The 24,839-nt window shown below is 37.1% G+C and overlaps 1 protein-coding gene and 1 long non-coding RNA gene across 2 annotated transcripts in view; one reads left to right on the forward strand and one right to left on the reverse strand.

The window, feature by feature from the left end:
• Positions 1-21,888, forward strand: part of LOC145720166 (uncharacterized) — a 68,405-nt gene extending 46,517 nt beyond the window's left edge. The window contains exon 3 of the long non-coding RNA XR_014142940.1: positions 21,719-21,888. This is a non-coding gene — a long non-coding RNA (uncharacterized LOC145720166). The remainder of the gene's footprint in view (positions 1-21,718) is intronic.
• LOC102748592 (putative E3 ubiquitin-protein ligase HERC6) overlaps positions 1-24,839 on the reverse strand; it is a 580,669-nt gene that overhangs the window by 507,413 nt on the left and 48,417 nt on the right. The window lies entirely within an intron of this gene.

Here is a 24,839-nt window from a genome sequence, read left to right on the forward strand (position 1 = left end):
TCAAGACAGTATGGTACTGGCACAAAAACAGACACATAGATCAACGGAACAGAATAGAGAGCCCATAAATTGGACCCTCAACTCTATGGTCAACTAATCTTCAACAAAGCAGGAAAGAATGTCCGATGGAAAAAAGTCTCTTCAACAAATGGTGTTGGGAAAATTGGACAGCCACACGCAGAAGAATGAAACTGGACCATTTCCTTATACCACACACAAAAATAGACTCAAAATGGATTAAAGACCTAAATGTGAGACAGGAATCCATCAAAATCCTTGAGGAGAACACGGACAGCAACCTCTTCGATCTCAGCCGCAGCAATTTCTTCCTAGAACCATCGCCGAAGGCAAGGGAAGCAAGGGCAAAAATGAACTATTGGGACTTCATAAGGATAAAAAGCTTTTGCACAGCAAAGGAAACAGCCAACAAAACCAAAAAGTCACCGACAGAATGGGAGAAGATATTTGCAAATGACATATCAAATAAAGGTCTAGTATCCAAAATCTATAAAGAACTTATCAAACTCAATACCCAAAGAACAAATAATCCAATCAAGAAATGGGCAGAAGACATGAACAGACATTTCTGCAAAGAAGACATTCAAATGGCCAGCAGACACAGAAAGATGTGCTCCACATCACTCGGCATCAGGGAAATCCAAATCAAAACCTCAATAAGATACCACCTCACACCAGTCAGAATGGCTAAAATTAACAATTCAGGAAATGACAGATGTTGGCAAGGATGCAGAGAAAGGGGAACCCTCCTACACTGTTGGTGGGAATGCAAGCTGGTGCAGCCACTCTGGAAAACAGTATGGAGGCTCCTCAAAAAGTTGAAAATAGAGCTACCCTATGACCCAGCAATTGCACTACTGAGTATTTACCCCAAAGATACAAATGTAGTGATCCAGAGGGGCACATGCACCTCAATGTTCATAACAGCAATGTCCACAATAGCCAAACTATGGAAATAGCCAAGATGTCCATTGACAGATGAATGGATAAAGAAGATGTGGTATATATATATACAATGGAATATTATACAGCCATCCAAAAAGTGAAATCTTGCCATTTGCAATGACGTGGATGGAACTAGAGGGTATTATGCTAAGCAAAATAAGTCAATCAGAGAAAGACAAGTATCATGATCTCACTGATATGAGGAATTTGAGAAACAAGACATAGGATCATAGGGGAAGGGAGGGAAAAATGAAACAAGACAAAACCAAAGAGGGAGACAAAGCATAAGAGACTCTTAATCTCAGGACACAAACTGAGGGTTGCTGGAGTGGAGGGGTATGGGAGGAATGGGGTGTCTGGGTGATGGGCATTGGGGAGGGTAAGTACTATGGTGAGCGCTGTGAGCTGTGTAAGACCAATGAATCACAGACCTGTACCTCTGAAACAAATAAGACATTATATATTAATAAAAAAAATTTTTTAAAAAGAATCTATATTCTCCTATTTAGGATGGAATGTTCTGAATATATCTGTTACGTCCATCTCGTTCAATGTATCATTCAGAGCCCACTGTTTACTTGTTGATTTTCTGTCTGGATGATCTATCCATTGACCTAAGTGGGCTGTTAAAGTCCTCTACTATTATTGTATTACTGTAAATTTCTTTCCTTATGTGTGATAATAGTTACTTTATGTATTTAGGTGCTCCCATGTTGGGTGCATAAATATTTAAAATTATTACTCCCTCTTGTTGGATTGTTTTATCATTGTGTAGTGTCTTTCCTTGTCTCTTATTATAGGCTTTGTTTTAAAGTCTGTTTTGTCCAGTATGAGTATTGCTACTCCAATTTGCATGGTAAATATTTTCCCATCCCTTCATTTTTCAGTCTGTATATGTTTTTAGGTCTGAAGTGAGTCTCTTGTAGGCAGCGTATGATGGGTCTTGCTTTTTTATCCTTTCAATTATTCTGTGTTTTTTGTTGGAGCATTTAGTCTATTTATAGTCAAAGTAATTATTGATAGGTATGTTTATTGCCATTTGTTACTTATTTTGCAGTTGTTTCTGTATTTCTTTTCCATTCCTTTTTTCTCTTGCTCTTGTCCCTTGTGGTTTGATGGCTTTCTTTAGTGATATGCTTGGATTTTTTTCACTTTATTTTTGCGTATCTATTAGTTTTTTTGATTTGTGGTTACTATTAAGTTCATGTATAGCATCTTATGCATCCAGCAGTCTGTATTAAGTTGATGATTGCTTAAGTTTAAACCCATTCTAAAAACAGTACATTTTTACTCCCCTCCCATGTTTTATGTATATGAAGTTATTCTTTATATCCTTTTGTGAATCACTTGAGTGATTTTTATGGATAAATTGATTTTACTGCTTTTGTGCTTTAACCTGTGTACTGCTTTTATAAGTGATTAATCTGCTACTTTTGTTATGTTTATATATAGTTGTGAAATTTTTTTCTTTCCTAATTTTCTTGCCCCTGATTATGGCCTTTTTTTTCCACTCAAAGAATTTCCTTTAATGTTTTTTGTAAGGCTAGTTTAGTGGTGATAGATTCCTTTAACTTTTGTTTGTCTGGGAAACCCTATCTCTCCTTCTGTTCTGAATGATAGCCTTTCTGGATACAGTATTCTTGGTTGCAGATGTTTTCCTTTCAGCACTTTGAATATATCATTTCACTCCCTTCTTTCCTGCTGAAAACTCAGCTGATAACCTTATGGGGTTTCCCTTGTATTTAACTGTTTTCTTTTCTCTTCCTCCTTTTAAAATTCTCTCTTTTTTCAATACTTTTTGCCATTTTAATAATTATGTGTTTTGATGTGAACCTTCTTGGGTTGATTTTGTTGGGGGTTCTCTGTGCCTCCTACATCTGGATTTCTGTTTCCTTTCCCAGGCTTGGGAAGTTTTTAGCTGTTATCTCTTTGAATCAATTTTCTGCCCCCTTTTTTCTCTTTTCTCTTGGGATCCCTATAATGCAAGTGTTATTACACTTGATGGTGTTGCTGAGTTCCCTCAACCTATTCTCAATTTTTCTTTTTCTTTTTCCTGTTCAGCTTGGTTGCTTTCCATTACTCTGTCTTCCAGCCTCCTGATCCATTCCTCTGATTCCTCTGGTCTACTATTTATTCCCTCCAGTATATTTTTAATTTCAGTTACTGAGCTTTTCATCTCTAATTGATTCTTTTTTATATTTCCTCTTTGTTGAAGGTCTCAGTGAGATCCTCCACTCTTTTCTCAAGTCCTGTAAATATCTTTATGACTGTTACTTTGAATTATCTATCAGACATGTTGCTTGTCTCTGTTTCATTTAGCTCTTTTGCTGTGATTTTGTCCTGTTCTTTCATTTGGGACATATTCCTTTGTCACCTCTTTTGTCTAACTCTCTTTTTCTGTGTATTAGGAAAGTCCACTATGTCTCTTGATCTTGAAAGTAACGGCCTTATGAAGAAGAGGTCCTGTGGTAACCTGAAGTACAGTGTCTTCTGTCCATCAGAGACATGCTCTTCAAGGGTGTCTCTCATGTGTTTTGTGTACCCTGCTGTTGTGGTTGAGTCTTGCTTGCCTTCAGTACAATTTGCTGCAATAGTCCTTTTTGTCTGTTCTGGGCAGTGTTTGGTCCCTGTGTTGTTAAAGGGCCAGTCTGGGGCTACCTTTGGTTTGTAGTTGGGTCAGACCACATACCTGCCCTTGGCTTGTTTGCTGTAACTGTGGTTACACCAAACTGCAGGATACTTTCCCTACATTGTCCCCTGAGGCTTTTGTTGGTGGGTACAGCCTGCAGTCAGGCCAGATGTCTGCCTCCAGTGTCTTTTGGGGTTGCATTGACTCTAAACTACAAGGATCTCTCTTTGTGATGCCCCCTGTGAGGTTTTTGTCAGTGGGCAGGGTTGGCAGTCATCTCAGATGTCTGTCCCCAGCCCACTGCTGGGGCTGTGGTCACACTGGTGTGTATGGTTATCTTCCCCTCTCCCCAGGACAAGAGTCACTTTGGAGTGATTCTGGCCACTGTCTGGACTTGCACTAACAGGTGCCACTTTGGATGGGCTCCTACTGAGTGGGTTGGATTGGGTGGGGTGAGTCTGCAGGAGAACAGCGGGGCAGGGTGCATGGTGTCAACATGTTAGGTGGTGAGTGTTCGCTCTGGTTCCCACAGGTGTCTGGGTATCTAGGCTGGGGAGGGGGAGCAGGGTAAAGAAATGGCACCCATCAGCTCTTTTGTTCTTGGAGAAGTGACTTAAAGATTTCTGCCTCTTCATTGCAGTTTCTGAGATTAGCAAATAAACCTTCCCACTTACCCCATGTGCTTCTTAAATTGCTCCTTCTATACTGTATCTAGGAGGGGTTGTTTGTTATCCTGTCTTTTTAAGGGCGGGGACTGTTTTCTGTGGCCCTCTGGCTCTCCTAGAGTCAAGCCCTCTGATTTTTAAAATTCTGGGTGTTAAGCCCCACTGACTATAGAAACTCTCAAAGTTAACCCCCTCTGGTTTTCAAAGCTGAATGTTATGGGCACTCGTCTTCCCAGTGCAGGTCCCTCGTGTCTGGGGTGCCTGGTGTGTGGTCTTTTTCTCTCTCTTCTCCGTGCTTGTGGTGATTCTCCTTTTTGTGGTTAGTTTCACAGGTTAGTTTGGTTACCCACCATGTCTCTGTCCTTACTTTTTTTTTTTTTTTTTTGGTGTGGCTTCCTCTCTATGATTAACCAGAGAGAGTCTGTTCTATCAGTCTTTGGTCCATTTTCTGGGTTAGTAACAGTGATGTGGATATTGTCTAGATGTATCCATGGGATGAGGTGAGCTTAGGATTCTCCTCTTCCACCATCTTCTCATGCTCCTATCTGTTACGATTTCAATCTTTTAAAAATTTATTGAGACTTGTTTTGTAGCCTAGTGTGATCAGTCCTGGAGAATGTTCCATGTGCACTTCAAAAGAATGTGTATTCTGCTGGTTTTTTAAGAATATTCTGTATATATCTGGTAATCTACCTGGTCTAATGTGTTGTTCAGAGCCACTGTTCCCTTATTGATTTTCTGTCTGGATGATCTATTCATTAATGTAAGTGGGATATTAAAGTCTCCTGCTATTATTCTATTACTGTCAATTTCTCCCACTATGTCTGTTAACACTTTATATATTTAGGTGCTTCTATGTTGTGTAGAGGCAATTGTTATATTGATCTTGGTGGATTGATTCCTTTATTATTATATAATGCCCTTCTTTTTTTCTTTCCAGTCTCTGTTTTAAAACATATTTTGTCTTATATGAGTATTGCTACCCCAGTTTTTTTTTTTTTTCATTTCTACTTCCACGGAATATCTTTTTGATGGGAACATTTAGTCTATTTACATTTAAAGTAATTATTGATAGGTGTCTACTTACTGCCATCTTGTTAATTGTTTTCTGGTTGTTTTTATAATTCTTTTCTGCTTTCTTCTCTTGTTCTCTTCCCTATGATTGATGACTTTCTTAGTGTTATGCTTGGCTTCCTTTTTCTTTACTTTTTAATGTACTTATTATAGATTTTTGATTGTGGTTACCATGAGGTTCATTTATAACACCCTATGTATATAGCACTCCATTTTAAGTTCAGTGGTTACTTAAGTTTTAGCACATTGTAAAAGCACTGTATTTTTACCTCCTCCCCCCATGTTTTATGTATTTGATGTCATGTTTTCCATCTCTTCATTTTGTGAATCCTGAATTTATTATTGTAGATAGAGTTGATTTTACTACTTTTAACTTTCATATTAGTTTCACAAGTGATTGATCTACTACTTTCACTATATGTTTGCTTTTACCAGTGAAGTGTTTTCTTTCATTATTTTCTTACTTCTAGTTATGTCCTCTTCTTTTCCACTTAAAGAAGTCCCTTTAACATTTCTTGTAAGGTCTGTTTCATAGTGATGAACTCCTTTAACTTTCGTTTCTCTAGGAAACTCTTTATCTCTTTTTCAATTCTAAATGATAACCTTGCTGGGTAGAGTATTCTTGGAAGTGTTTTGTTTTGTTTTTTTAAGATTTTATTTATTTATTTGAGAGAGAGTGAGAGAGACCATGAGAGGGGAGAGGATCAGAGGGAGAAGCAGGCTCCCCGCTGAGCCAGGAGCCCGATGTGGGGCTTGATCCTGGGACTCCAGGATCATGACCTGAGCCAAAGGTAGTCACTTAACCAACTGAGCCACCCAGGTGCCCTGGATTTTTTTCTTTTGACAGTTTGAGTATATCATACTACTGCCTTCTGGCCTGCAAAGTTTTTGCTGAAAAATAAGCTGATAGTCTTATGGGTGTTCCCTTCTACATAACTATTTGCTTTTCTCTTGCTGCTTTTAAGATTCTCTATCTGTAATTTTTGACATTTTAATTAGTATGTGTCTTGGTGTGGGCCTTTTTGGATTCATATTGTTTGGTGCTTTCTATGCTTCCTGGACCTGGATGTCTTTTTCCCTCCTTAGGTTAGGGAAGTTTTCAGGACTTATTTCTTCAAATAAGTTTTCTGCCCCTTTCTCTGTCTTTTCTCCTTCTGAGAACTCTGTAATGCAAATATTAGTATTCTTGATGTTGTCCCAGAGGTCCCTTAACCTATCTTCACTTTCAGAAATTCTTTTTTCTTTTTGCTGCCCAGTTTCATTTCCATTACCCCATCTTCCAGATCACTGATCTGTTCTTCTGCATCTTTTAATCTGTTGTTGGTTTTTCTCTAGTGTATTTTTCATTTCAGTTATTTTGTTTTTCAGCTGTGATTTGTTCTTTTTTGTATTTTCTGTCTCTTTTCTGAAGATCTCATTGTGTTCATCCACTCTTTTTTTCCAAATTCAGTGAGTATCTTTATAACCAATACTTTGAACTCTTTGTCAAGTAGATTGCTTATCTCCATTTTGTTTAGTTCTTTTTCTGAAGTTTGTCTTATTCTTTTATTTGGCATATGTTCCTCTGTCTCCTCATTTTGTGTAACTCTTCTGTGTTTGTTTCTGTGTAATAGGTAGGTTCAGCTACATCTCCTGATTTTGAAGGTAGTTGCCTAATGTAGAGGGTATTTTGTGGGGCCCAGAGGTACAATCCTCCTGGTCACCAGAACCAAGCACTCCAGAGGTATGCCCTGTGAGGGCTGTATGCACCCTTGTGTTGTGACTGGCTGTTACTGTTGTGGGTATGCTGGTGATGGGGCTGGCCCCCAGTGCAGCTGGCTGTAATGTCCACTGTGTAATGGTACAGTGGTGGGTAGAGTACTCACCAGCATGACTGGCTGAGAGTTCCAGCTACACCAAATACTATAAAGAACAAAGATTTCAGATTGGATAAGAAATTAGAAATCCACATCAATGTCAATTAAGTCTTCTTTCTTTTCTGAAGTACAAATTATACATATTTCTTTAAATGTTGTAAAATGTTCAGTGCTAGTGTTCTCTCTCATTGAAATTGATTGCAAAGATACATCAATGAATGAAATGAGATTTTGCATTTTTTATCTCTGAAAATGTCTGTTCACACAGACAGGTCCTCCCAAGTGCTGACATTAGTCCATTAGCATGTTATTTTAATTGAGCATGTTTGTCCATTTGGAAGACATTTATAGAATTCTATTAGATTAGTCCCTTGATATTTGCCTTATAGCTTGCCATTACATTATCGATTTTTTTAGCAGGTATTAACAGAGCAATCGGTTTATTTTCTTTTGTTTTTGTTTTAAATCCTCAACAAATATAAAATCGTAAGCAACAGTATTACCCTAGTAATCTTAAGATTCTATGACCCAAAGCTTTGAATGCAAAGATATTCAACTAGTAGTCACATAAAGCCATGGCATTAAGGGGCAAACCAAAACCAAACAACAAGAACAAAATCTAAAGCATTCACAGATAACATTTGTCAGCATTTCCACTTATTTCTTTGTATGGTAAGCAAATTAATGAAAGAAGTTGAGGGCAGTGACTTCCTTCTCTTTCACTCTCTCTGTTTTTCATTTCAGCCCCCCAAGAGCCATGCTTTACTCAAAGACCTTCAAAGTAGATGAGGTTGGAAGTCATCACTGATGATGATCTCATCTTGCTAGTATTGATTACCTCTCCTGTCGGTAATAATCATATGAGTTGGTTACAAAGAGTAATTCAAATTCGTCTTCACATTATTAACTCCAGATAGGTGGAGAAAAAGCTGGCCTTGGTCCTCTCATTTTGCTTGAGGTTCAATAAGAACAGGAAAAACTATCTTAACTTTTTCACCTACCCAGCAGGCTTTTCTTTACCCATTTTGTTTCAGCCATTTGGGAATAGTACTACTCACATTTTCAGAGATCCATATGCTTTTAACCTCATTCAACAGACATGGACAGAACTATCATAAATAAGTAAAAATTGCCTTTGAGAAAGCAGCCAAATTGATCAAAAAGTCCACTCCTATATTTTTGCTTCCTAAACAAACACAATTCTTCTTTAATTCTACTTTCATATAATAATAATTAAGGTGTTACTGAATTTCCAAACTTCTGTATATTAGAGATAAAAAATACATTTAAACTCAGAAGAGTGTTGCTGCCTCCAGAGAACCCCTTACACATCTATAGAAGCAGCTGTCCTCCCCTGGTCAGTCTACTACTGTCTCTATTTCACCTGATGCTGACTGCTACTTATGTCAAAGTCACAACTTTCAACTTTTTCCATGGTGCAAGTGTATATAAAAGAATAGTTTCTAAACTGTATTTAAAATGTAGTCCTTTAGGGGCTCCTGAGTGGCTCAGTCAGTTAAGCATCCAACTCTTGGTCTCAGGTCAGGTCTTGATCTCAGGGTGGTGAGTTTAAGCCCCACATTGGGCTCCACTTTTAATTAATCTAAGATGGCATCTGCTGTTATTGCTGAAGCTCTGTTGCTATCTGATGCAGAGCTATGTGACCTTGAGAAAACAAGTACAGGTTTTTGAAGACAGCCACCCAAGATTGTCCTGTTTGTCTACTCCATCAGGTTGGTGTGCATCTGATTGATTGTGGTGATGGTGTCACAGGTATATGCATATGTCCAAACTCATCAAAATGTACACATTAAATATGTGCAAAGTTCTTGTATATTAAGTATACCTCAAGAAGATGCTAAGGCCGATAGGTCCTGACAGAGTAGCTGGGAAAGGGTAAGCTGGAATGTGCTGAGTTAAAGGTGGCTCAGAGAAGCCACCTATAATATAATCTTATATTATAGATTAATCACATTCAATTGAAGGTATTTAGATAGAAGCTCTTCAGTTGCTTTCATTAAAATTCAGTTAAATGAATTTTTCGTTTTTACTCAATGAATGTTGAAATATGAAAATTTTCTTTATACTTGTATCCAGGTCTAACAAACACTGCTGGAATTGTAATTTGAGCTTGGAAATATATCTGCTGCAAATTTGTGTGAAAATGAAGATCTCACTTCTTGTTTTAACTTTGTGAGCATAGGAAATGAATAAAGCATTTCAGGTGTAACTAAGAATTTTTGTTCTCTAATATCTTAAATTTTCATTTATCTAGGTGGCCAGTTGTTACTGATAGGACTTGTTAATTGGACTCTTGTATTAAATGTAATACAGAGTACCTGGGTGGTGCAGTTGGTTAAGCATCCTCTTGGTTGCAGCTCGGGTCATGATCTCAGGGTTGTGAGATTGACCCTGGCCTCAGGCTCCATGCTGAGCGTGGAGTCTGCTTGAAATTCTCTCTCCCCCACCTCTCCCACTCATGTGCATGTGCTCTCGCTCTCTCTCTCTAAAATAAATAAATCTTAAAAGATATATATACCTTTAAATGAAATAATACTATTCTGTGTTGCCTGGGTGGCTCAGTTGGTTAAGTGTCTGCTTTCGGCTCAGGTCATGATCCCAGGGTCTTGGGATCAAGCCCTGCATTTGGGCTCTCTGCTCAGCAGGGAGCTTGCTTCTCCTTCCCCCTCTGCCTGCTGCTCCCCCTGCTTGTGTGCTCTCTCTGTCATTCTTTTTCTGTCAAATAAATAAAATCTTAACAAAAAATAAAACAATACTGTTCTTACTTTAAATTAAATTAACTTTTATATTTAATTATTTTTATTTACATGATTTACTGAATTACTCTACAAAAAATTTATTCTCACACATTATTTGTGATATTTATTTTTCATAGTTCTATAACCCTTTGGAGTACATTATCTCTTCCTTTGTTCTCCTGATTCCAGGACCTTTCTTTTCAGCCTGCATTAACTCCTGGTTTGGGACTTCCTATTAAGAAATTTAGAAACCAAATTTGACTACAGAGCATTAGTCTTGTTCAAAATATTATGTCACTGATTTTCACTACATTGTCACCTTTAAATGTTGTAAGAGCAAATAGTTAATTTAGAAATTGATGACATAACTCTTCATACATCTTTTATTAGAATTAAAACTCATTTTAGCTTCTCTCATCTTCAGCTTCCATATTTTTAATATGGGGATTATGATACCTATTTTATTTTTTATTTATTTATTTTTTAAAGATTTTATTTATTTATTTGACGGAGAGGGAGAGATAGCGAGAGCAGGAACACAAGCAGGGGGAGTGGGAGGAGAAGCAGGCTTCCTGCTGAGCAGGGAGCCGGATGCGGGGCTCGATCCCAGGACCCTGGGATCATGACCTGAGCCGAAGGCAGACGCTTAAGAACTGAGCCACCCAGGCGCCCCGATACCTATTTTAAAGTCCTTATGAGAAATGAGTGGATAATGTCTGTTATTGTAAGCCATTACTATATTTCATTTCTGGTATCTTAAATATTTTATAATTTTTACATAATATATTCTTTTTATCTTGGAACATCTCAAAGAATTTGTTGTTCATGTATCATTTCACTTTTATCATGCCCTGCCTAGTTGTACAGTTTTCTGAATCACATATGTATGAACTTGAAGTATCCTTTAAATATATGTGTGTGTATATATCTAAATATAACATGTTGTGCATATATTTAAAACAGTCCTTCCTGTACTGTTTAATTATATCTATAAATATGTTGCCTTTTCACTAATTAAACATTTTAGTGAGAAAATTAGGGAGGAAAATGAAAAGAATATCAGCCACCATTCCTTGAGGCATATCATTACCAGACCATAGAGAAAGAACAAAACAGTTTGTGGAACACTGCAGTCTGAAACCAACCATTAGCAAACCAATGCCTTTCAAATTTAAAGGGTCACTTTGTGGGAAGAGGAGGACCATTGCATTCTGACATTTCCAAGGATCTCAAGAGCAACACCCATGAAGCAATGTTTTCTTTGGTGGCATCTTGTTAACTCATGAACCACTAAGTTTTGTGCTTAAAAATGTGGTTGAAAATTTAAGGAGAAACCTGTAAATGAATAGCTTAGTGTTTTAAAACCATATATTTAACCAGATGAAGTTGTGGCCCCATGATGTTTCTCTTTAGATGCCCAAACTTTAAAGAGCAGAAGGTTGGATCACTTTTAGGCATTTCTTGCAAGTGTAGGCATTTCATCACTTGTAGGCATTTCTTGTAGAGACTTCTTTCCTCTTATTTTCTGCCTCCAAATATTATGTTCATAGCTTAGTAAAGTAGTTACCTTTTATATTTGACACATTTGAATGTGAAGACTGTAGTGGTTGTTTTAATAACTCAGGAGTATTCACATGTTTCCACTCTGAAGCTATTCTAAAGAGAAACCACAATTCCAGAAATAAGCACAGCAAACAAAACAAAATAAACTAACGTGATAATGTCTTTAGATTGCAGGTAGTAAGGTTACTGGTAAAACAATGTTCAGTTCTGCAAATATATTTTCCCCTGCCTTTAAAATGTAAATATAATTAGATATTTCTGCTCACTTTTATTTTGGTACCCTTTGAATGTCAATGGCAGGTCAGAAGGGGAGATTAAATGCAGAGACCTAGAGTGCTGGAAGACCATTCCTGCCTGTCTCATGCTTTGGCCTCAGGAATGGCTCAATCTGTTGGCCTATCCTCCTGTTCTTCTTTTGAATTTTGGTGGAAGTAATGCCAGTATTTCTTTCATTTGTGTTTCTTCCTCTCTCATTTCTTATCCTTTCTGAGCACTAAGACTCTAGAGCTTCTTGCTATTATCATCTTTCTGAAGACTAATAATGAATGAGTCATTTATTTATTTTTTCAGTAAATATCTAAAGATCATCTACTATGAATATGGTCATAGAGCTCTAGACTATACATTCACAGGTATAAAAAGAAATGAAAGATGCAATTTAGAACTTGCAGTCTAATGAGAAAATACTAATAGACACATTTAAAAAGTTATATCATAATGCAAATACATGGGTTAGTTGAGAAAGTGGTGGCCAATGGAAACCAAATTGTCCAGCAGAATGAACTTGGGCATAGTCAGTCTGGCAGGTGCAGAAACCAAAGTGTCTGTAAAGTTAGGCCCGTATTTTATAAGGAATCATATGTTTTCAGGGAACAAAAATCTCCTCAAGCTACCTCAAAAAAGGGGAGATTTAGAGCAACATAGCAAAACTGGAATGTCAGAGTTAGCCCCTTCTCCCTTTGACTCAGTCTGCATCTCTCTATGTGATCTCCCCTCCCTGTCTGTTCTGTTCTCCTCTCTGCAAACAGGCTTCCTCCATAAGATTCTTGGTTTCTGCTTTTCCTTAACCTCAGCTTGGATGTACCTTATTTGCCAAGAAGCCAACTCCAGTTCTAACAGTGGACAGGTGCCTAACATAGACTCATGAGTTGTAATGATACCAGTCTATGCTTTTGTGTTACTTCTTCCGGAAGCACTGAAAACCCGTATATAAGAATGAGGAAGCCAAATAGTAAATTAGATCTAGGATTGGCTGGAATAGAATGAATAGGGTGAAAGGAAATAGAAACTAGGTTGTTACAAATATGGAAAGAAAGGATATTAACTAATGGAATCAAAACTGTATTAGGAAGCTCAAAAGGATAAAAACATTAGGAAAAAGAAGAAAGTCTAAGAATCCAGATTGGAGATGTTGGATCAATTTTCCATTTACACTAAAGTTCCCCTTAAATTAGCTTACACAAGCTACATTTTCTTCCTGGAAAGAGTTACCACATGTAGTAAGTTGATGTGTAAAAAAAATTTCCCAGGGAAATCATCTGTGTTTGAGGCGTGGGGTAGAATGAAAGCCAGGAAGTATTATGATGGCTATCGTAGTGTTTGTGTAGGAGTACATGGATTTATTTTAAGTTAATGCAGTGTGGGAGGAAACAATATGCAGTTGGCTTGGAGGTGAGTAGCGCTGAAGGGACTGTTCTGAGAGGCAGTTATCCATTTTACCTGGCTTTTGGTTTAAGAATGGTGAGCTAAGTAACAAACTGAGTATAGAAGAAACATACCTCAACATAATACAGGCCATATATGACAAACCCACAACTAACATTATACTCAATGGAGAAAAGCCAAAAGCTTTTCCTCAAATACCAGGAACAAGACAAGGATGCCCACTCTTGCCACTTTTATTCAACAAAGTACTGGAATCAGACAAGAAAAAATAAAACTTTTGCTATTTGCAGATGATATAATACTATATATGAAAACCCTGAAGACTCCAGCAAATAACTATTTGAATAATACCGCAGGATATAAAATTAATATATAGAAATCTGTTGTATTCATATACACTAATAATGAACTAGTAGAAAAAGAAATTAAGAAAAAAATCCCATTTATAATTGCATCTAAAGAATAAAATAGCTTGAAGTGAATTTAACGAAGAAGGTGAAAGACCTGTACTCTGAAAACCATAAGACACTGATGAAAGAAATTGAAGATAACACAAATAAATGGAAAGATATTCTTTGTTCATGGATTGGAAGAATTAAAATTGTTAAAATGTCCATACCACTCAAAGCAATCTACAGATTCAGTGCAATCCCTATCAAAATATGAATAGCATTTTTCATGTAACTAGAACAAATAATTCTGAAGTTTGTATGGAACCACAAAAGACCTCAAATAGCCAAAGCAGTCTTGAGAAAGAAAAACAAAGCTGGAGGTATCACACTCCCAGATTTCAAACTATACAACAAAGCTATAGCAACCAAAATGGGATGATATCACATTTTGTATTGGCACAAAAATAGACACAGAGATCGGTGTAACAGAATAGAGAGCCCAGAAATAAACCTACACTTTTATAGTCAATTAACTTATGACAAAGCAGGCAAAAATTATACAATGGGGAAAAGACAGTTCTTTTCAATAAATAAAAGTAGGTGTCCAAAACTGGACAACTACATGCAAAAGAATGAAACTGGACCACTTTCTTAACACCATACAAAAATGAACACAAAATGGATTAAAGACCTAAATGTAAGACATGAAGCCATTAAACTCCTTAAAATAAAGGTGGTAAACTCTTGGATATTGGTCTTAGCAGTATTTTTTTTTTGGATCTGTCTCACCAGACAAGGGCAACAGAAACAAAAATAAACAATTGGAACTACATCAAATTAAAAAGCTTTTGCACAGAGAAAGAAACTATCAACAAAATGAAAAGGCAGCCTACTGAATGGGAGAACATATTTATAAATGATATATACAGTAAAGGGTTAATAAGCAAAATGTATTAAAAAAACTTCAAACTGAAAAAAAAAATACAGCTGAACATACACACACACACACACATAAAAACCACAAAAAACACCAGATAATCCAATTTAAAGATGAGCAGAAAAACTAGATGGACCTTTTTTCCAATGAAGACATACAGATGGCCATCAGATACTATAAAGATGCTCAGCATCATTAATCATTAGGAAAATGCAAATCCAAACCACACTGAGATGTCACCCACACCTGTCAGAATGGCTAGTATCAAAAAGACAAATAATAGGTGTTGGCAAGGATGTGGAGAAAAAGGAACCCTCATGGACTAGTAGTGGGAATGTAAATAGGTGCAGACATGGAAAATAGTATGGAGGTTTCTCAAAAAAAATTAAAAATAGAAATACAGCATGATCCAGCATTTCCACTTCTGGTTATTTACCCAAAGAAAACAAAACACTAATTCACACAAAACATAAAAAGACACATGCACCCTTATGTTCATCACAGCATTATTAGAATAGCCAAGATACAGAACAACCGAAATGTCCACTGATACATGAATGGATAAAGATGTGGTATAGGGGCCCCTCAGTGGCTGTTGTTAAGTGTCTTGACTTCGGCTCAGGTTATGATCCCAGGGTACTGGGATCGAGCCCTGCCTCAGGCTCCCTGCTCAGCAGGAAGCCTGCTTCTCCCTCTCCCACTCCCCCTGCTTGTGTTCCTTCTCTCGCTGTGTCTCTCTCTGTCAAATAAATAAATAAAATCTTTTAAAAAAAAGAAGTTGTGGTATAGATATGTACAATGGAATATGACTCAGCCATAAAAATGAATGAAATCTTGCCATTTGTGACAACATGAGTGGACCTAAATGGCATTATGTTAAGTGAAATAAGTGAGAGAAAGACAAATACCATATGATTTCATATTTAGGTGGAATCTAAAAAAACAAAACAAAAACGGACTTGGAAATACAGAGAAAAAACTGGTGGTTGGGAGGGGAGAGGGGGTGGAGGGATAGGCAAAATAGGAGAATGGGATTAAGAGGTAAAAACTTCCAGTTATAAAATAAATAAGACACACTTTACACTATGGAAAGTGCAGCATAGGAAATATAGTCAATAATATTGTAATAGCATCATATAGTGACAGATGGTAACTACACTTAATCATGATGAACATAGCGTAATGTATAGAATTGTCAAATCACTATATTGTACACCTGAAACTAATATAATATTGTATGTGAACTATATACTTCAGTAAAAAAAAAAAAATATATAGGAGTCTATATAGATGGAAGGATGTCAATTCTGAGTGTAAATTTCTACAGGATTTTGTACAGAGTTTATTCCCTAGTAAAGTAGGAGCATGGTCATTTTGAGCAAGCATCAGTAGCCCTTTCTTGGGTATGAGCTCTCTCTCCACCCACTACCTCTAAAGTCTATACTTAATTCCCATAGGTCTTTCTGTGTGTCTGATCACCAGGAGTGCTAGGACACAGGACTTGAACTACAAGTCCTAAGTACCAGGAGAGCTGCTTGTAGGTTCAGGGCACTTGTGCTAAGGCATGCTTTCCAGAAAAAGATGAGTGAGGTTTTTATATGGCAAGAGGACATAGTATTCTTGAATACTAGGATCTGTCAGCTGAATATATTAACATTGCAGGGTTAATTATGTGTCTTTTAGTCACTTGCCTACAGTTTGTGTCATGAAGGTGAGCTAATAATACCTTTGAAAGATTCAAGAACTAAATTTCAAAGGTAAACTAGAAAATGATTAAATTAGATTATCTCACACCTGTCTACATATCTGGCATACGCATCCAAGGGACTGTGACTTTTGAGTTAAGTTCAGAAATAGCACCCCAAAATATATTTGTCCATAACATTCTTTTTTTTTTTTTTTTAAGATTTTATTTATTTGACAGAGAGAGACACAGCTAGAGAGGGAACACAAGCAGGGGGAGTGGAGAGGGAGAAGCAGGCTTCCGCAGAGCAGGGAGCCTGATGCGGGGCTCGATCCCAGGACCCTGGGATCATGACCTGAGCCGAAGGCAGATGCTTAACGACTGAGCCACCCAGGCGCCCCTGTCCATAACATTCTTCATGCCTTTTTTATTGAGAAAAGTATTTACTTTAAATAAAATTAACCATTTTAAAATTCAGCAGCATTTAGTACATTTACAGTATTGTTCAACCATCACCTCTATATAGTTCCAAAACATTTTCTTCACCCCAAAAAGGAAACTTCATACCATTAAGCACTTAATGTATTTTTGCATTCATACTATTTCCACCCTTCTGGAGGTACACCCATTTCCTACCCAGCTGTGGAAATTTCAACCACATTATGTTGGAACTAAAATTTCAGAGAAAGGAAATGAGGCAGAAATGAGGCCAGGGCTAGGACAAGGAGCTGGGATTGTTCCCAGGTGGACTAAATGCCATGTTTTGCCTTCAGTTGGAATTTCTCCTGGAAGACCTGCATATGGGCAATAGGCACTGGGTTTTCTTTTTTTAATTTTGTTAAACATGGTAATGATTTTACATTAATACATAATACAGATTGTATTATAAATGCTGGTTATTTTAAGTACATTCTTTTTTAAAGATTTTATTTTTTTAAATATTTGCACATTTAATTATATAATTTTTAAAAAAATCATTTTTGTTATTATTACTACCTATTTCATCAGAAAAATCTTTGAGTATTGGGAAGTTGTCAGGCTCACAGTTGCAGATGCAAGTTTTCCAAAATTCTCATTTTTGTCTGAAATCTTAAATTTTATCATTGGCAACAAATACTGTCACTGTTTTCCTTGAAGTGACAAGATTATTTTGTTATTTTTTTAATTCAATTAATTAACATAGAGTGTATTATTAGTTTCAGAGGTAGAGTTCAGTGATTCATCAGTCTTATATAACACCCAGTGCTCATTACATCATGTGCCGTCCTAATGTTCATCACCCAGTTACCCCATTCCCCCCACCCCTTTCCCTCCAACAACCCTCAGTTTGTTTCCTATGATTAAGAGTCTCTTATGGTTTATCGCCCTCTCTGATTTCATCTTGTTTTATTTTTAACTCCCTTCCCCTATGATCCTCTGTTTTGTTTTTTAAATTCCACATGAGTGAGATCATCTGATAATTGTCTTTGTCTGATTGACTTATTTTGCTTAGCATAATACCCTCTGGTTCCATCCACATCGTTGCAAATGGCAAGATTTCATTTTTTGATGGCTGAGTAGCATTCCACATCTTCTTTATCCATTCATCTGTCAGTGGACAGCTGGGCTCTTTGCATAGTTTGGCTATTGTCAACATTGCTGTTACAAACATTAGGGTACCCTTTGGATCACTACATTTCTATCTTTGGGGTAAATAGCTAGTAGTGCAATTTCTGGGTCGTAGGGTAGCTCTATTTTCAACTTTTTGAGGAACCTCCAAACTGTTTTCCAGAGGGCGTTCCCACCAGCAGTGTAAGAGGGTTCCCCTTTCTCCACATCCTCGCCAACATCTGTCATTTCCTGACTTGTCAATTTTAGCCATTCTTACTGGTGTGAGGTGGTATCTCATTGTGGTTTTGATTTGTATTTCCCTGATGCCAAGTGGTGTTGAACATCTTTTCATGTGACTGTTGACCATTTGTATGTCTTCTTTGGAGAAATGTCTGTTCATGTCTTCTGCCCATTTCTTGGTTGGATTATTTGTTCTTTGGGTGTTGTTTGATAAGTTCTTTATAGATTTTGGATACTAGCCCTTTATCTGATGAGACATTTGCAAATATCTTCTCCCATCCTGTTGGTTGTCTTTTGGTTTTGTTGACTGTTTCCTTTGCTGTGCAAAAGCTTTTTATCTTGATGAAGTCCCAATAGTTCGTTTTTGCCTTTGTTTCCTTTGCCTTTGGAGTTGTGTCTAGCAGGAAGTTGCTGCAGCCGAGGTCAAAGAGGTTGCTGCCTGTGTTCTCCTCAAGGATTTTGATGGATTCCTGTCTCACATTTAGGTCTTTCATCCATTTTGAGTTTATCTTTCTGTTTGGTATAAGAAAATGGTCCAGTTTCACTCTTCTGCTGTTGCTGTCCAGTTTTCCCAACACCATTTGTTGGAGAGACTGTCTTTTTTCCACTGGACATTCTTCTCTGCTTAGCCAAAGATTAGTTGACCATAGAGTTAAGGGTCCCTTTCTGGGTTCTCTATTCTGTTCCATTGATCTGTGTATGTGTTTTTGTGCCAGTACCATACTGTCTTGATGACTACATTAATATGCATTGCAAGAGATTCATTTTAGACCCAAAGATACCTTCAGATTGAAAGTGAAGGGGTGGAAAACCATTTATCATGCTAATGGACGTCAAAGGAAAGCTGGGGTAGCAGTCCTTATGGCAGACAAATTAGATTTTAAACCAAAGTCTGTAATAAGAGATGAGGAAGGACACTATATCATAATTAAAGGGTCTATCCAACAAGAAAATCTAACAATTGTAAATATTTATGCCCCTAACATGGGAGCAACCAGTTATATAAACCAATTAATAACAAAATTAAAGAAGTACATTGATAATAATACAATAATAGTAAGGGACTTTAACACCCCACTCACTGCAGCGGACAGATCATCTAAGCAGAAGATCAACAAGGAAACAAGGGCTTTGAATGACACACTGGACCAGATGGACTTCATAGATACATTCAGAGCATTCCATCCTAAAGCAACAGAATACATATTCTTCCCGAGTGCACATGGAACATTCTCCAGAATAGATCACATACTGGGTCACAAATCAGGTCTCAACCAGTATCAAAAGATTGGGATCATTCCCTGCATATTTTCAGACCACAGTGCTTTGAAACTTGAACTCAATCACAAGAGGAAATTTGGAAAGAACTCAAATACATGAAGGTTAAAAATCATCCTACTGAAGAATGAATGAGTCAAGCAGGAAATTAAAGAAGAATTTAAGGAATTCATGGAAACAAATGAAAATGAAAACACAACTTTTCAAAACTGTTGGGGTGCAGCAAAGGTGGTCCTAAGAGGGAAATACATAGCAATACAAGCCTTTCTCAAGAAACAAAAGTCTCAAACACACAAGCTAACCTTACACCTAAAGGAGCTGGAAAAAGAACAGCAAGGAAAGCCTAAACCCAGCAGGAGAAGAGATTTAATAAAGATTAGAGCAGAAATCAATGAAATAGAAACCAAAAGAACGGTAGAACAGATCAACGAAACTAGGAGCTGATTCTTTGAAAGAATTAATAAGATCGATAAACCCCTGGCCAGACTTATCAAAAAGAAAAGAGAAACGACCCAAATAAATAAAATCATGAATGAAAGAGGAGAGATCACAACCAACACCAAAGTAATACAATTATAAGAACATATTATGAGCAATGATATGCCAATAAATTAGACAGTCTGGAAGAAATGGATGCATTCCTAGAGATGTATAAACTACCAAAACTGAAACAAGAAGAAATAGAAAACCTGAATAGACCAATAGCCAGGAAGGAAATTGAAGCAGTAATCAAAACCTCCCAACAAACAAGAGCCCAGGGCTAGATGGCTTCCTAGGGAAATTCTACTAAACATTTAAAGAAGAATTCATACCTATTGCACTGAAGCTGTTTCAAAAAATAGAAATGGATGGAAAACTTCCAAAGTCTTTCTATGAGGCCAGCATTTCCTTGATCCCAAAACCAGACAAAGACCCCACCAAAAAGAATTATAGACAAATATCCCTGATGAACATGGATACAAAAATTCTCACTAAAATACTAGCCAGTAGAATCCAACAGTACATTAAAAGGATTATTCACCACAACCAAGTGGGATTTATTCCTGGGCTGCAAGGGTGGTTCAACAATTGCAAATCAGTCAGTGTGATACACTACATTAATAAAAGAAAGGACAAAAACCATATGATCCTCTCAATAGATGCAGAAAAAACATTTGACACAGCATCCTTTCTTGATTAAAACTCTGCACAGCGTAGGGATCGAGGGAACATACCTCAATATCATAAAAGCCATCTACGAAAAGCCCACAGCAGGGGCCCTTGGGTGGCTTATTCGGTTAAGTGTCTGCCTCAGCAATTGGACAACAAAAAGAAGTAAAAGGCATTCAAATTGGCAAAGAAGAAGTCAAACTCTCACTCTTTGTAGGTGACATGATACTCTATGTGGAAAACCCAAACGACTCCACCCCAAAATTGCTAAAACTCATACAAGAATTTAGCAAAGTGGCAGTATATAAAATCAATGCACAGAAATCAGTTGCAATTTTATACACTAATAATGAGACAGAAGAAAGAGAAATTAGGGAGTTGATCCCATTCACAATTGCACCCCAAACCATGAGATACCTAAGAATAAACCCAACTAAAGAGGCAAAGATCTGTACTCAGAAAACTATAGAACCCTCATGAAAGAAGTTGAGGAAGACACAAAGAAATGGAAAAATGTTCCATGCTCATGGATTGGAAGAACAAATGTTGTTAAAATGTCTATGCTACCTAGAGCAATCTATACAGGCAGTTCGATCCCTATCAAAATACCATCAACTTTTTTCAAAGAAATGGAACAAAAATCCTAAAATTTGTATGGAACCAGAAAAGACCCCGAATAGCCAAAGGAATGTTGAAAACCAAAGCTGGTGGCATCACAATTCTGGACTTCAAGTTATATTTATTTATCTATTGAGAGAGAGAGAATGCAGGTGGCATGAGGGGTAGAGGGAGAGGGAGAAAGAGAGAGAGAATCCCAGGCAGACTGCGCTGAGCAAGGAACCCAACACTGGGCTGATCCCAGGACCCCGAGATCATGACCAGAGCGGAAACCAAGGCTCAGATACTAAACTAACTGAGCCACCCTGGCACCCCTAAGTATAGTCTTTTTAAAATTTTTGTTTTGCATTTTTGGTTCTCCTTTTCCTCTTACACTCATAACCTGCTCCCCTTCTCCCGCACATACCATTCTCTTATTCACAACATCTTAGTATGTATCCTTCTACTTCTTCACCATGGTCATAGAATCATATACAGACATTTATCTATTCTAGAATACATTTAATTTCTTCTTCTTATTTTGCTTTTACAAAAACTATTGTGAAATGAATACCTGTTGAGCCAGCCATTTTACTCAACAACAAACACCTCATGGATAGCACTTCAAATCAGTTGTTTAGCTCTGACTTCTCCTTCTTCCTTTTTATTTTTTTTAGTAGGTTCCACACCCAGCATGGAGCCCAGTGCAGGGCTCGAACTCATGACCCGGAGATGAAGACCTGAGCTGAGATCAAGAGCTGGTCGCTTAATCGACTGAACTACCGAGGAGCCCCTCTGATTTATTCTTTTTAATAAATATTGCATGGTGTGAATGTGGCATAATTTATACTACAACTGATGGTCATTCACTGTTGCCATTTATTCTCTGCCTACTATTAATGAAGCTATAATAGACTTCCTTACACACATGTCATTATGTGCCACTGGCTTACTTTATGTGAGAGATTCCCAGGAGTAGTATTAAATTAAAAAATACACATTATTGTAAGAATTTCAATAGCTGTTTCCAGATTACTTTTCAGAAAAGCAGTAGCCATGTATATTTCTATCAGCAGTTCTGAGAGAACCCTTTTTATTACATATTTGTAGGTGTGTAATATTATTTTCAGTAGTAAATTTGAGCATCATTTCATATTTGTGGGGTACTTGGACTTACTATTGGTTAATATACATATTGCCCTTTTAAATGTCTTTAATGGTCCATTTTGTCATAGTTACCAATACCTTGTCTCAATCTGTTACCAACACCTTGTCTCAATCTGTGCTAAAATTATTTTCTCCACATCCATTGTTTGTTCATTTTTATAAAAAATGGGTTTTTTCTTTTTCAATTCCCAGTATATAAGCCCTCCAACATCTGTGGATTGATAAGTCTCCTGGATTTTTCTGTAGGATTTGTATTATTCCTTTTCTCCATTTAATTTTTTAATTCACCTCAATTTTTGGTGGGAGAATATTTCATTATTTCTTTGTATTTTATTGGATTATGCTAATCAAATGTAAGCTATAACATCTCCCAAGTTTTTAGATTTTAAAATTTTCTTTGTGACTAAGCACACAGTTTATTTTTATAAATGCTCTATGGATGTATAGAAAAATGGAAATCTCTACTGGAAGGATACTCAATTTCTCTATGTCTTTGTTTAATTTTTTGACTATAGTAACCATCCTATTCTAAAGTAGTATGTTAAAGTTTAGCTATAATCATATTTTTACCACATTTTCTTAGTTTTCCTAGTAGTGCAATTTAATATAGTTTCTATATTGTGTGGTACAGTCATTCAATTCCATAATTTTTTTGCCTTTTATTATTAAAAAAATTCCTTCTTTATATGATTTAATGTATTGGGGTTTTGAGGAGCTACTCAATAAATAACATCCCTCTTCTTCACCTAAGAAAACCAAGTTTAAGAAATAAAAGCTAAAGGGCAGTATATTCAGGACAATCTTCATAATTGCAGGGCCCAGTACAAAATGAAAATGTGAACCCCCTTGTGAAAAAAAAAATCATTAAAATCATCAGAATTTCAAGACAGGGACGGCAGAGCATCAGACTTAGTCGAGGGACTTCTCTAAGCACAAGGACATCTAAGCATGGGGTCCTGTGTGACTGGTTAGGTCAAAAGCCTGTGAAGCCAGCCTTGGGTATGTGGAAATTTAAATACCAACTTTGTTACTAATGAAGCTGATATAGAAGAATGTGTGAGAATTAAAGGGGTCTGCTACTCAGACTTACCCTACTGGTGATTGACCAGTACCGCATTTTACTAATCAGTAGTCCAACTCTGACTAAATATTCAAAAAGTTAATAATTTACAAATCCTGTAGTTTATAAAGCTATGTTAAGTGATGACGTGTTGGTAATTGTGTCTCATAAAAGAAAATTCTAAGTAAGTCTCCTCTTGCCTACTTTTTTGCATGTTTTACCTTCTCTTAACTTCTGCAAACAGATTTGTTGCTGAGTTATGGATGCTAGATGTCTCAGGATATTATCCCACCTTCTTTTTCTACACACTAGGAATATTACAGGTAGTGGCCAAATACACTTATCCCACATCAGGCTAGACTCCAACCCTGCACTGAAGAGGCCACCCCCAGTGATGAGAAGGAGCTTGTTCTTCATGGCAATTTCATTCTTAGCTTTTCTTCTCAGAAGACACAAGTGAAGGACACAATTAGTGTCAACAGTGATGGGTGTGTTTATTTTTTCATATTGTGGACACCCAACTTCTGGGATTAGTTTTGAGGTCATTGCTCAAAAAACCATCCAATGGTTTCATTCCTTTTATTCATTGCTGTCCTAGGGGAGTAAGAACTAAAGAAATAAGGGTCATGACATGCTGGTAATATAACATGTTGCAAATAGATAAAATACAGTTATGTAATACACCAGTTGCACATGATGCATTCCAGTTCCTCATATTGAACAAATTGCTTGTAGCAGTATCCTGTGAATAGATTCAGACACAGCCTTGAGATTTGCACAATCCAATTAGATTAAGAGTCGTATGTTCCAGTAAGTCAGGAGAAAAGGAAAGAATTAAAAATTCTGCTTATGATTTTTAGCCAGTGGATAGGAAGACATTTACATATCTTAAAAGGCAATGAAATACAAATTCAGGTAGGTGTGTAGCTGCTGAATGAAGGGTTCAGATTAACTTTATTTGAAAATTGGGAGTAAAATAATTTAAATCAAAGGGAATAGGTAAAGTACCCAACTTTTCCTTAATGTTCGGGGTCATTAATATGGCAACTATAAAAGGGTTCAGCATGTCCCGTTGGCATCTCAAACAAAGATCTAGTGGCATTCTGGTTATTCATTAATTTTCAGCTCTTCTTGTTTTCTTTTTTTTTATTATTTTTTTATTGTTATGTTAATCCCCATACATTACATCATTAGTTTTAGATGTAGTGTTCCATGATTCATTGTTTATGCATAACACCCAGTGCTCCATGCAGAACGTGCCCTCCTCAATACCCATCACCAGGCTAACACATCCTCCCACCCCCTCCCCTCTAGAACCCTCAGTTTGCTTTTCAGAGTCCATCATCTCTCATTGTTCGTCTACCCCTCCGATTTCCCCCCCTTCATTCTTCCCCTCCTGCTATCTTCTTCTTCTTTTTTTTTTTTCTTAACATATATTGCATTATTTGTTTCAGAGGTACAGATCTGATATTCAACAGTCTTGCACAATTCACAGCGCTTACTAGAGCACATACCCTCCCCAGTGTCTATCACCGAGTCACCCCATTCCTCCCACCCCACCCCCCACTCCA

Source organism: Leptonychotes weddellii, chromosome 2 (assembly GCF_054177405.1).
Source record: "Leptonychotes weddellii isolate Sample4059 chromosome 2, ASM5417740v2, whole genome shotgun sequence".
NCBI lineage: Eukaryota > Metazoa > Chordata > Mammalia > Carnivora > Phocidae > Leptonychotes > Leptonychotes weddellii.